Source organism: Leucoraja erinacea, chromosome 15 (genome assembly GCF_028641065.1).
Source record: "Leucoraja erinacea ecotype New England chromosome 15, Leri_hhj_1, whole genome shotgun sequence".
Taxonomy (NCBI): Eukaryota; Metazoa; Chordata; class Chondrichthyes; order Rajiformes; family Rajidae; genus Leucoraja; species Leucoraja erinaceus.
The window spans coordinates 39711503-39723657 of record NC_073391.1 but is presented as its reverse complement, the minus strand read 5'-3'; the positions used below and the strand labels follow the sequence as shown (position 1 = coordinate 39723657).

Sequence of the window (12155 nt, the reverse complement as noted above, 5' to 3'; positions counted from 1 at the left end):
TGGCAGAGCTGCTGCCTTACAGCGCCAGAGACCCGGGTTTGATGCTGACAATGGGTGCTATCCGGACTGAGTTTATGCATTCTCCCTGTGGTCGCGCGGGTTTTCTACAGGTTTCCTCCCACACGCCAAAGTCGGTCCTGGCAACGTTGGTCTGGGAAGAGGATGGCACTCCAGTCCAAGCTTGGTCATGGAAGCAATTTACCAGGCAAAGAGAGGAAACAAATTAAGGATGTTCTCAAGTAGGTTAATTGCTCTCTGTAAATTGTAAATTGTCCCTAGTGGGTAGGATAGAACTAGCGTACAAAGTGATCGCTGGTCGGCGAGGACTCAGTGGGCCGAAGGGCCTGTTTTCATGCTGCACTCAGACCTTAGTCTGAAGAAAACAGAAGAAAAAGTAAATCTATATGTTTTACCGAATGGACGTTGAAATTGTGATAATAATGCAAGCGACATTAGTGAATTCTCTCATTTATGTCTACCTTCACCAGCAGATAACTTAAGATTTCTCAGTGTAGGTAAATATGACCATGAATTTCCCCATTACCTTCAATTTGCCAACGGTGTATTTTGTCAATCAAGGACCAGGTATCTGAGGATCAAGATCCTTAATCTAACAAAATAAAACTCAAGGTCCACTAGACAGCCGTGACCATTGCCTTCCTATATGTTTCTGAAACCTGGACTACCTATAGTAGACATCCCAAAGTATTGGAAATATTACAACCAACACTTTCTCTAGAAAATCCACCAAATGCACTAAAGGAAAAATAAGCCATCCTCTTCCCAGACCAACGTTGCCAGGACCGACATCCTTGGTACTCTAAGTTGGCTACATCATTTGTGGCTCCACACCAGACCCTCAAAACAGGCACTCCAGTCCAAGCTTGGTTATGGAAGCAATTTACCAGGCAAAGAGAGGAAACAAATTAAGGATGTTCTCAAAGTCTGCTTAAAAAAAGTGGAACGTTCACACCGACTCTTGCGGATTTCCACCCACTGTGAGTCAAAATAGAGAAGGAATATTCGAGATGGTGCTGAGAACCTCAACACCAAATACTGAGACCATGCAGAAGCCCTGCATGAGCTGCAGAGGGAGCACATCACCTCATAAACCACCCTCCCACCCATTTCTTGTGGCTCCACACATAGATTACCAAATTGATACTTAAGAAAATCTACTCTCTCCCTTTCTCCTTATCTTACACTATTTGTCTTTTCATCTTTGGCCTTTGAACAACCCACCCCCTCCCCACCTGTATCCACCTATCACTTGCCAGGCTTTGTCCCGCCACCACCTCTTTCCCGCCTGCTCCCTCCTACTATAATCAATAGGAAGAGGAGTCCTGACGCAAAACAGTGCCCAACCATGTTCTTCAAGTCCTTATACTTGTCAAAGGATTCGCCCAATCTGAGCTCCCCACAGCTGACATGTGTCTCTTGTCCTTTTATTGACCAGACCCATAATATCTGTTGTCAACCAAGACTCTGAGCTGATGATGTTAGTTGAGGTTCACGAGAACACAAGAAAACTCAACTGCCCTTCCAAAAGGGCTGTGGAAACTCTCTTTACAATTTGCTGTGCCAACACTGTATTTCAAATATAAAGGGGTAAATGTGGGCTCTACATTTGTCATCACTGGAACGAATTGCTTTGCAGTTCCTACTGAAAGAACTGCTTGGAGATAAGCTTATATTTATTTCCGTCAGTTCAGTCTATAGACCTGCACGGGAAGGTAGACGCTCCCGCCCCCACGAGTCTCGGGCAGATGGAGCTCATCAGCCTGGGAAGGCAGTCCATCTAGGAGAGGGAAAACTGATTTAAAACCTCCACTGCCTTGTGGCCATATCCAGTCATGGAAACGGCTCCAGGAGCAAACCTCAAGAAAATCCGGAGTCAGAGCCCCTCAGGCAGTTCGTCGTTGTCTACAACCTCGCTCTGGCAGCTCCTGCGACGGCGCTGGTGCCAAACTGTAACGGCCCTGCTGTTCCTTTGGATCGATCAGCGATGTGGAGAGGGGGGACGTGCTCCATGGCAACAACCTGCCCTCCATATGACATCGCCCAGGTTTGCATCCAACCAGGATGCATCACCCATGGTCAGTCATGACTGAGGGGGGCCTACTACTGATCATAAGGTCATAAGGAATAGGAGTAGAATTAGATCATTCGGCCCATCAAGTCTACTCCGCCATTCAATCATGGCTGATCTATCTCTTCCTCCTAACCCCATTCTCCTGCCTTCTCCCCATAACCTTTGATACCCATACTAATCAAGAATCTATCTCTGCCGTAAAAATATCCACTGATTTGGCGTCCATAGCCTTCTGTTGCAAAGAATTCCACAGATTCACCACCCTCTGACTAAGGAAATTTCTCCTCATCTCCTTCCTAACAGAACATCCTTTAATTCTGACCTCTAGTCCTAAATTCTCCCACTAGTGGAAACATCCTCTCCATATCTACTCTATCCAAGCCTTTCACTATTCTGTACATTTCAATGAGGTCCCCCCTCATTCTTCTAAACTCCAGCTAGTACAGGCCCAGTGCCGATGAGTTAGTAATTACTGCAGACTCCAAATCTGGTCCACTGTGCCTGCCAAAACTGGCTCATGGCTTGATCTATCAGGTTAGGTGCCCGGATTGCTGAAATTATATGGGGCAAAAGTACACCCTGACCAACACAATAGTGAGTAAGCTAGTTTTCCATTTTACATAATGAGCAGATGTTATGAGGCTCATGTTGTCGACGTCCCCGTGGTTAGCCCTGTCAATTACCTCAGTCAGGCGAACGACAACAAACAGAGGCAACAGCAGAAATGCAACCTCAGTCGCCACAGCTTGGTGCCAACCGGATGGCATCACTCTGCTGCAGACTTCTGTTGTCTCAAACACAAGAAAAAGAAGCAGATGTTGCAAGAATTTAAGGACCTAAGCTAGAGGAAAAAAAATTGGGTAGGCTAGTATTTATTTTTACAGTAAAACTTTTCTACACAGGTACATGGAACCTGTACATGGAATGAGCTGCCAGAGGAGATAGTTGAGGTAGGTATTATAACAGCATTTAAAAGATACATGGACCGACAAATGGATAGAGATAAGGGCCAAACGCATGCAAATGCGGTTTTTCGCCTTCCATCACAGTGAGGAATGTGGAGGAGTTACTATGGCGGATGTTTATGTTAAAATGTATTTTGTGTGTTCCGTTGCTTTTTATTTGTATGACTGACTTGGCAAATGAAATTCCTTGTATGTTGCAAAACATGGCTAATAAAGTATTATTGTGATCGTGATTATGAAATAGAACTAGTTTAGATGTGTCTTCTTGGTCAGCATGGACCAGTTGGCCTAAAGAGCCTGCTTCCATGCTGTATGACTATGAATATGACTCTAAGAAGTGTCCTATTCAGTTTAGTATTGTGGTCAATCCTGTAGCAAGAATCAAATAGCAAATGACTAGGTAGGAAACTTGGCTTAACTGACTGTCAAATATATTACTGGTGTGGCCTGCTGTCAAGGTTTGTGCCTTACCTTGAATGATTCCTAGCAACACCTTCCAGAAATTTCTTCTGGGAGGATCACTCTGAGATAAGTTTTCAATTTACTTTGAAGTTGGTGGCAACATCTACCTGTAAAATCCTGCTAAAGACTGTTCCTTTCCCTTCTCAACGAAAGATCTTTGTAGAGTCAGTAATCCAAATGACAACCTTGGTGTATATTCAAAGCAATTGGACAACTGAATGCAAATTATTAAAGCTAACATTTCTACAACTGCTCACGCACAGAGAATCAGATTAGGGAAAATGTAATGAAATATTATTCCCATCATACCAACAAGAAAATGCCTCCAAGCTGTCACTTCATATACAACAAATGTGCAAAACCTGCTCACAGTATACTGCCAGATGTTTCACAATTTATAAAGTCAGGCTTTATTACTATCCTCATTTTAAGTCTTCCTTGGTTCATGTTGTAACGAGCATTTGCCAATTGAAGTTGCATGCAAAAATATACTACTGGAAGGATATTAAATTCAACATCTGCATGTGTTCAAATTTGTTCATGCCATTTAACTCTCATTTATTTACATGGTTTACAGGATTTATATTCAAAACTTGATTTCCAGAATAAAAGATGTTAATTTTCTGTAATTATAAAAACTGAAACTATTAAATGCAGTAGGAAGTTTCAAATCACTGAATGATTTAACAGCAAAAGTTGGTATGATGCTGGGGTTAAATGTGGCTTCAGTTTATGGAGTGCACGCCTCATTAAACCCAGTGGCAATTGGGGATGGACAATAAATGCTGCTCTTTACACAGGCTGAGAAATTAATTTGAAAAATGTCTCAGCAATATAATTTATAGGCAGTATCCCAGTTACAAAAGAGTCATCAGTTCCTGAGAATTGTTCATAAGCCAAATTTTTTACAAATCCAAAATGAACACATCTCATTAAACCAACTCACTATCAATAAGAGCATGACTCTACTGCAGTTCAAAATGGAAATGGCAATGTTATGCTTTCGTTTTTTTTTCCATCTTTTTATGGTCATTAACTTCAGTAAATCAGTTTCGTAGCTCATTGCGTGCCATTTAGTTTCATAGCCTGGAGGTCAGTCAACTTTACAAAAACGGCAGGTTGAACAGCCTCTTGTCTACTAGTTGGATCAAAAACTTGCAGATGGAAATCTGAAATGCAAAGCAAAATATGCCGACAGCTGCTCAGCACCATCCAGGGAGTAAGAAACAGGAGTTATGATGAAGGGGCATTAACTCAATTGGTGTCCTTTGCTACTTCACTTGCAAAGTGCGGCTGGAATTTTGTTTTTACTCGCGTCTATGAAGCCAACCGGTAACTATCCGACCAGTTCCACCCTCCCCCTTCCTGCAGCCTCCTTCATTCTTGGGCATTTGAGTTACCAAATCACTGCTAAAAGTGGCAAATACAGATAAGTGTGTGAACAATATTACATTGTTCTGCAGTGCAAGGTCTCCAGTGCATAGAAAGGTGTTTGCCTTTTGTGATTCATATGATAGGACATTTCAACATCTAGAGAATATTAAAAGCAGTGGAAAGTCTGTCACCAAGTATATTCAAGAAAGAGATTGATAGATTTTCAGATATCAAGGAGATCAATGGAAATGGGGTTTGCACAGGAAAATGGTGATGAGGTAAAAGATTAACCATGAAAGAAGAAGCTTATAGACAGGCACAAGGATATGTAGAGTGATATGGATCATGGATATAGAGCCTTCTCTGTTGCTGCTCCGGCACTCTGGAACACCCTGCCGTTGCACATCAGACAGGCCCCCTCACTGTCCATCTTAAAATCCATGAAAACGCAGCTCCCTGGCTTTTGACCAGCCTGAGGCACTTCTGGATATGTTTCTTTTTAGAGAACTATTTCTTTTGATTGTTATTTTTGGTGTGTATTAACTTTTTTGTCAATGATTAGTGATGTACAGCACTTTGTTGCAGCTATGTTTGTTTTTAAAGTGCTCTATAAATAAAATTTATCTTTATTATCATTATTTCGTGCAGATACAGACATTAGTGGGTTCATGTTCGGAACAGACATTGTGGGTTAAATGTCCTGTTCCTGCACTGTACATTTCTATAATTTATGCAGTAAATTTCCCAGAAATAGAAATGAGGTTTAAAGAAAGCAGGAGAGATCTTTGTTTAATGTATCTGGGAGTAAATATGAGGAGCTGAACGGCCAGGAGAAATATAATTCCTTAATTTACACCATCGGAAATTATGGCGTAAATTAAGGAACGGTAGCACAGCGGTAGAGTTACTGCCTTACAGCGCCGGAGACCCGGATTCGATCCCGCCAACAGGTGCTGTCTGTACGGACTTTGTACGTTCTTCCCGTGACCGCGTGGGTTTTCTCCGAGATCTTCAGTTTCCTCACACACTCCAAAGGAGTACAGGTTTGTGGGTTAATTGGATTGGTATAAATTAAATTGTTCCTAGTGTGTGTGGGATAGTGCTAATGTGTGGGGATCGCTGATCGGCGTGAACTCGGTGGGCCAAAGGGCCTGTTTCTGTGTTGTATCTCTGAACTAAACTAAACCATCAAGTTCCAGAAGAATCTTTAAGTTTCAATGAGTTTCCATGAGATCATCTTTCACTCTTTTAAAGTCGGGAGAATGAGGTCATTGTAATTTTTTTTTTACAGGAGAAATCCCACAAATCAGTTTGGTGAAGTATTATTGCATTTCCTTAATCACGTTAGATAGTGAAATCATATCTGCTTACAATATTCCAGATGCAGTCTAACCAGGGTCCTTATCAATGGAGAAACACATCTCCATTCTTAGATTCAAATCAATAAAGGCCAACATAAGATTTTTTCTCAACTTCTTGCTGTAACTGCAGATTAACATGGTTTAATTGTAATTTGGCTTACATGATTTTGTGTACAAGGATCACACCAGTCCCTTTAAACACTATAACACATATTTTATTTTCCCACCACTAAAAAAATATTTCTATAAAATAGAAGACCTCACATTTTTATTTTATTTTTTTGAATTTCAAATGCCATGTCCTTTCCTGTTCATTTAACCTGCCGACAAATGCCAGAAGTCTCCCTTTATCATTTTTGAGGTCAGAACGTCACCCAGTCTTATATCATCAGCAAACTAAGATATTTAAAATTGATAACCTCATCCAAATCATTGCTACGCTTTGTAAACAACTGGGAATCCAACCTTAATCTGTGGCAACCATTCCCAGCATCGGAGTCTAAAAATGACCTGTATTCATACTCGGGTTACTGTCCATTAAATAATTTTCACACCATTCTACTCCCAATTTAATTTAATTTTCGTGTCACAAGATGGAGGATTTTATGAAACTCAATTTCTACCACAATCAATGGTTCAACTGTTCTGCTAGTCAAAAATAGAGTTTACCCATCTACCATAGCCACTCTGATTTAAGATCCTGGTTTCATATTGAACTAAATCGATTTCATTTTGACATCAATCTGTATCAATTCATTGATAACAGATTCAGCAGCGTTCCTACTATAGGTATTTGTCTAATTGATCTATAATTCCCTATTTTCTCTATCTCAGGCTTTCCCTTAATAGCAGGGATGCAATTGCTGCCTCCTAATCTGTGGGAACCTTAAATCAATTAATTTTCAAAGATAATAACCACTATATCCACCATCTTTAAAAATAAGGATCCCAGTCATTAGCACTTGGGAATATTTTAGCTTCTTAGTCCCATTAATTTTCCCAATACTTTGTTTTTTAACCAAACCCATTTTCTATGATCTCCTCATTCACACTTAAATTGTAGTTGTCCACTATTTCTGTGAAGTTTCCTACATCATCCAACGTGAAGATAAACCATTTGTTACACTAATCTCACCTGCCTGCACGTAATCAATATCTCTCCATTATCTGCGCCTATCTAAAAGCCTCTTAAATGCCACTAGCACATCTTCTTCCGCCACTACCCCTGGCAGCACCTTCCCGTCATCCACCAATCTCTCTGTTAAATACTTGCCCTGCGCATCGCCTTTAAACTTTGCCACTCTCACCTCAAAGCTATGCCCTCTAGTCCTTGACATTTCCACCCTGGGGAAAAGTTCTGACTGTCTAGCAGAATGATGCCTCCTAAATATTTTATATATTTATAACTGGTCTCCATTCTGCCTCCGATATTCCAAAAGAAAATTAATTCTACTGTCCTTTTTACACTAATCCTTTACCTATACATATATTATGTCTAAACCAATAAGCACTAAGTTTATGTAAAAACCTTTATAGTATTTTATCAGCTGCCTTCAGAAATTCCAGATACATTCATTGCTTTCCACTTATCTACCCCACCAGTCGTTTCCTCAAAATCTGTTAACAATGTCAGACACAATCTTTCCTGAATAAAATCTTGTCCCAACTTATTCCTCTGCTTGTTTGTTATCTTCCCTCCCATCCCACACAGTGTTCTTCAATATTATCCTTGTGTCTGTACTAGCTTAATTATTTTGAAATCTCTATCTTTTCAATTGCAACAAAATAAATCATCGACCTGAAACTCTAATTGTTTTTGGCCCAGTGACACTGCTAAACGTAATGAGTAAAAATGTGTTCTTTGTTACAAAGAACTTTGTGATATCCTAAGATCATGACATGGTGCTATATAATGTAAACGCAATGTCAGTTTTTTTTTGTTCTGTTAGTCTGCAAGTGAAAATACAATTCTGTCTGAAGCTGTCACTTGTTAAAATTATAAAACACCATTGTTTTCCCTTTCTGTGAAAAGTCTGAAGGCTCCACGAATTTTTGAGCTGGATCCTGAGGGGGCAATGTCTTGATATTTTTCAGATCTAACAGACATGCCAGCATTGAGAAATGCTAATCTGTGTTACTATTGCTACCCCAATCATTACATGTATTACAGCCTCAAGGGACCAAACTCCCTTTAATACTGTAAAAAAAAAAACAGCCACCTGGTTAGCGAGAGCCAATAACTCTGGCCCAATCTGCTTTATGGATGGGATTGATTTAAACACTTTTTTAATTTTTGTATAGTATTTGGAAACCTTTCAAAAATAATCAGATTAATGAGCAATTGCACAGCACAACTTAATGTGACGGTCTTGGTGCCTTCAATTCATTTGGATGCCACACATCAACAATGAACTGCTACAAGTAGGGACGATATGGTGTTGCGAATTCTATTTCTGGGAGGATTGAAAAAATCTATATATATTTCAAAACATCAGGGCTTGTACTTTAACATAACATGAAAAAAGTTACATTTTTAAAAATCGCCTGCCAGTTCAAGTTCCTCTCATGCCCATTTCACCCTCAACTTGACAATGGTCCATGTGGATTTCCCCAGTTGGCAATTGCAACAGATTATGCTGGCTGACTCATGTTTATCTTATTTATGCCTTTCTACCACGCACAAAGCACTTCAAGAGACTAATGATATATTCAATTGATTGGTCACCACTGACACACTGTGGCCGTGGTATGTACAAAAGACAAAATCTACTGCAGTTATTTATCTAGATCATTTTACCACCAGCTTCTCAGTGGCAATTGGAAAGGGGCAATGAATGCTGCTGCTCGTTTCAGCAATGCCACAAGCTGAGAAATGCCTCAGCAATAAAATATGTGTTTACAGGCAGTCTCACTGTTAAGAAAGAGTTCAGTCCCTGAGAATTGTTTGTAACCCAAATTTTGTGTAAATCCAAAATGACCAAAAACAGTGTGTGGAAGAGGATCACAGCTGTGGCAAAAGAGCGAGCAGGCGCAGGAAGAGCAGCCGCCAGTCAGCCTCACTGACTAAAGCCCCTGTCGCATTGTACGAGGTAAATCAAGAGTTCTCCCGAGTTTTCCCGATTCGAACTCGGAGAATGACCGTAGCATGTCCGTAGGAGTTCGTGAATGTCCCATAGCGGCTCATACGAGTAACGGTAGGTACTCGGGAAATCCGGTAAACTCGTGCCATTTTTTCAACACTGTGAAAAATGTCCACGAGTAAAAAAATACTCGTGTTGAAAATAATTGTTACTTTGTACGAGCCGCTACGAGACATCCACGAACTCCTACGGACCCGCTACGGACATTCTCCGAGTTCGAATCAGGGGAAAACTCGGGAGAACTCTTGAATTACCTCGTACAGTGGGAGAGGCCCTTGAGTAAGTGAGGGAGTGATTCTACTTGGCGCTCTCACTTTTGCTCAGTTCGTGCCAGTCCCTCGATTGTTCAGATATATGGTGCCCTTAAGATAGATAGATAGAATTTATTTGCCACACAACCAGGGTCGGTGGTATTTGGGTTGTCAGCAGCGGTACAATAATAAAGAACACACAACCACAATAAAAATGTAACACAAACATCCACCACAGCATTCATCACTGTGGTGGAAGGCACAGAACTTGGCCAGTCCTCCTCCATTTTCCCCTGTGGTCGGGACCTCCACCCTCCGCAGCCGTTGCTGCGGGCGTCCAGATGGTAAGGGACAAAGTCAAGGTAAGTCCAGGATCGGCTCTTCCCCACCGGAGACCGCGGCTTCAGGTTGATGTAGGCCGCAGGCCGGCGGTCGAAGATTTAAGGTTCCCGCCGCGCCGCAGCCAGAAGCACCGCAGACCGCAGGGCCGATGGTCGAAGCTCCCCTCCAGGGGTGATGGTAATGCCGGACCCGCGGTAGAAGTTGGCCGCGGGCCGGCAGCGATGGCTTCTTCTTCCCCCGGGTCCCCCACGAGGGATCCCGGGCTGTAGACACCGCGCCAGCTGAAACTCTACAGACCGCGGTTTTAGGCTGCCGGCTGCCGCGGGCCAGTGAAACGGAGCGCTCCCCTCCGGCGAGCCGCAGCGAGGGCTCACCCGCTCCACGCCAGGAGTCCACGCTTTTGCTCTGTGGAAAGGCCGCGCCAATCCTTGTTGTTAGGCCACGGGGGAGGCGACCTGGAAAAACTTTAAAACATACTAAAAATTGAAAAGACTAGCGCGCTGCTGAAGTCGGCCATTCATAACCAAGGGATGATCTGTGTATGATTTTCTCCATATAATAAAACACTATAAGCTTCACAGAAACCTTGTCAAAGGGAGCAGTGTGCAAGTAATATGGTAATGTAAAAAAAATAAGAATTGTTTAGGAGGGAATTCTACATCTTTGGGGTTTCTACTTAAAAGAGCACTATTTGCAGTAACACAAATACTGCCTGACTACTTGAATTATAGCAAAAACATTGTCTTTGGATATCTTCTCAAAAATATTCTTTGTTGCAGATCTATTTCCCTACTGTGAGTTGTAATTGCCCAAATTAGACGAGCTTCAACATCCATTCAGCAATGTGGAACAGCAAACCTTGCTACGTTCAATAAATTACAAGGGGAAATATTGTTCACTGGATTGCCTCATTACATTAAATGTCAAAGTAAGGTTTCTGAATTGTTATCAGATTGAATTCTTCATTCGTGGCATTCCCTTGAGCTCTCTGCTGAAATCAAGCGCTATTGCCTCTTGTTCATTCAGTCTCATCACCATTGGCAATTCAATTCAGTCTGTGGTGCTTCTGGCTGCGGCGCAAATTTTAAATCTTCGACCGCCGGCCTGCGGCCTACACCAGCCTGGAGCCGCGGTCTCCAGTGGGGAAGAGCCGATCCTGGACTTTAACTTGTCCTTTATCATCTGGACGCCCGCAGCGACGGCTGCAGAGGGTTGAGGTCCCGACCACGGAGGGGAAATGGAGGAGGACTGGCCAATGTTTGTGCCTTCCACCACAGTCATGAATGCTGTGGTGGATGTTTGTGTTAAATTTTTTATTGTGTATTGTGTGTTCTTTATCATTGTACCACTGCTGGTAAATTCATTTCACTTGCACTTTATGTGCAATGTGACGAATAAAACCGTATTGAATTGAATTGAAATTCTCCAATCTGACGTCTCTTATTGAGAGAATCAAGGTATGGAACAAGACTGAAAATGGGCAATGCCACTTTACAAACAGGCACCACGATGAAGTAGGAAAGAGACTGTCCAAAGACTGGACAAAAATAGTTCTGTGTGTGAATGGAAAAATTAGAACAAACCAGGAAGGGTATAAGCTCTATGGTTTGGAGATCTAAAAGTCCGTACGTGTACTATTCACTAGGTGCATATATCGGGCCAGTTCAAATTGAGAAGGATTGTGCATAATCCGTACGAACGTCCTATTGGCCACAAGACCTGGTAGCGATAAAGCAGCTCGTCAAGGAATGTACTGACGATTTTCCTTTTTTTTCAACAATTGAGGCGTTAGCTTGCAGCTTAATAAGGAGTGGGAAGAACCCAAATATCACTGATTAGCAGATTGGACAGTCAATTGTCAAAAGTTCCTTGTAATATTGTAGACCCACTGCTTCAGGTAAAGCTCTATCAAACCTAGCACGTTAGATCAAATATGTTCTAAACTACCATTTGCCAATTTTTTCATTTTCAAGCTAGTCCAGTTCCAAAAAGATTGTTTACTCTTTTTTTTCCATTAATTTATAACTGCGGATCTCTCAATACATCTTTCCTCTTCATAATTTAACTACAGACCAGAGACCAATGAAAAACTATAGTCTGTGCGTACATAAGTCCGAATAGGCAGCCTGAGTAGGGTAACTTTGTCCAATGCTGATTTTTTGAAATGC

The 12155-nt window shown here is 41.7% G+C and overlaps 1 protein-coding gene across 1 annotated transcript in view; it reads right to left on the bottom strand.

The window, feature by feature from the left end:
• Positions 1 to 12155, bottom strand: part of ipmkb (inositol polyphosphate multikinase b) — an 87466-nt gene that overhangs the window by 5662 nt on the left and 69649 nt on the right. The window lies entirely within an intron of this gene.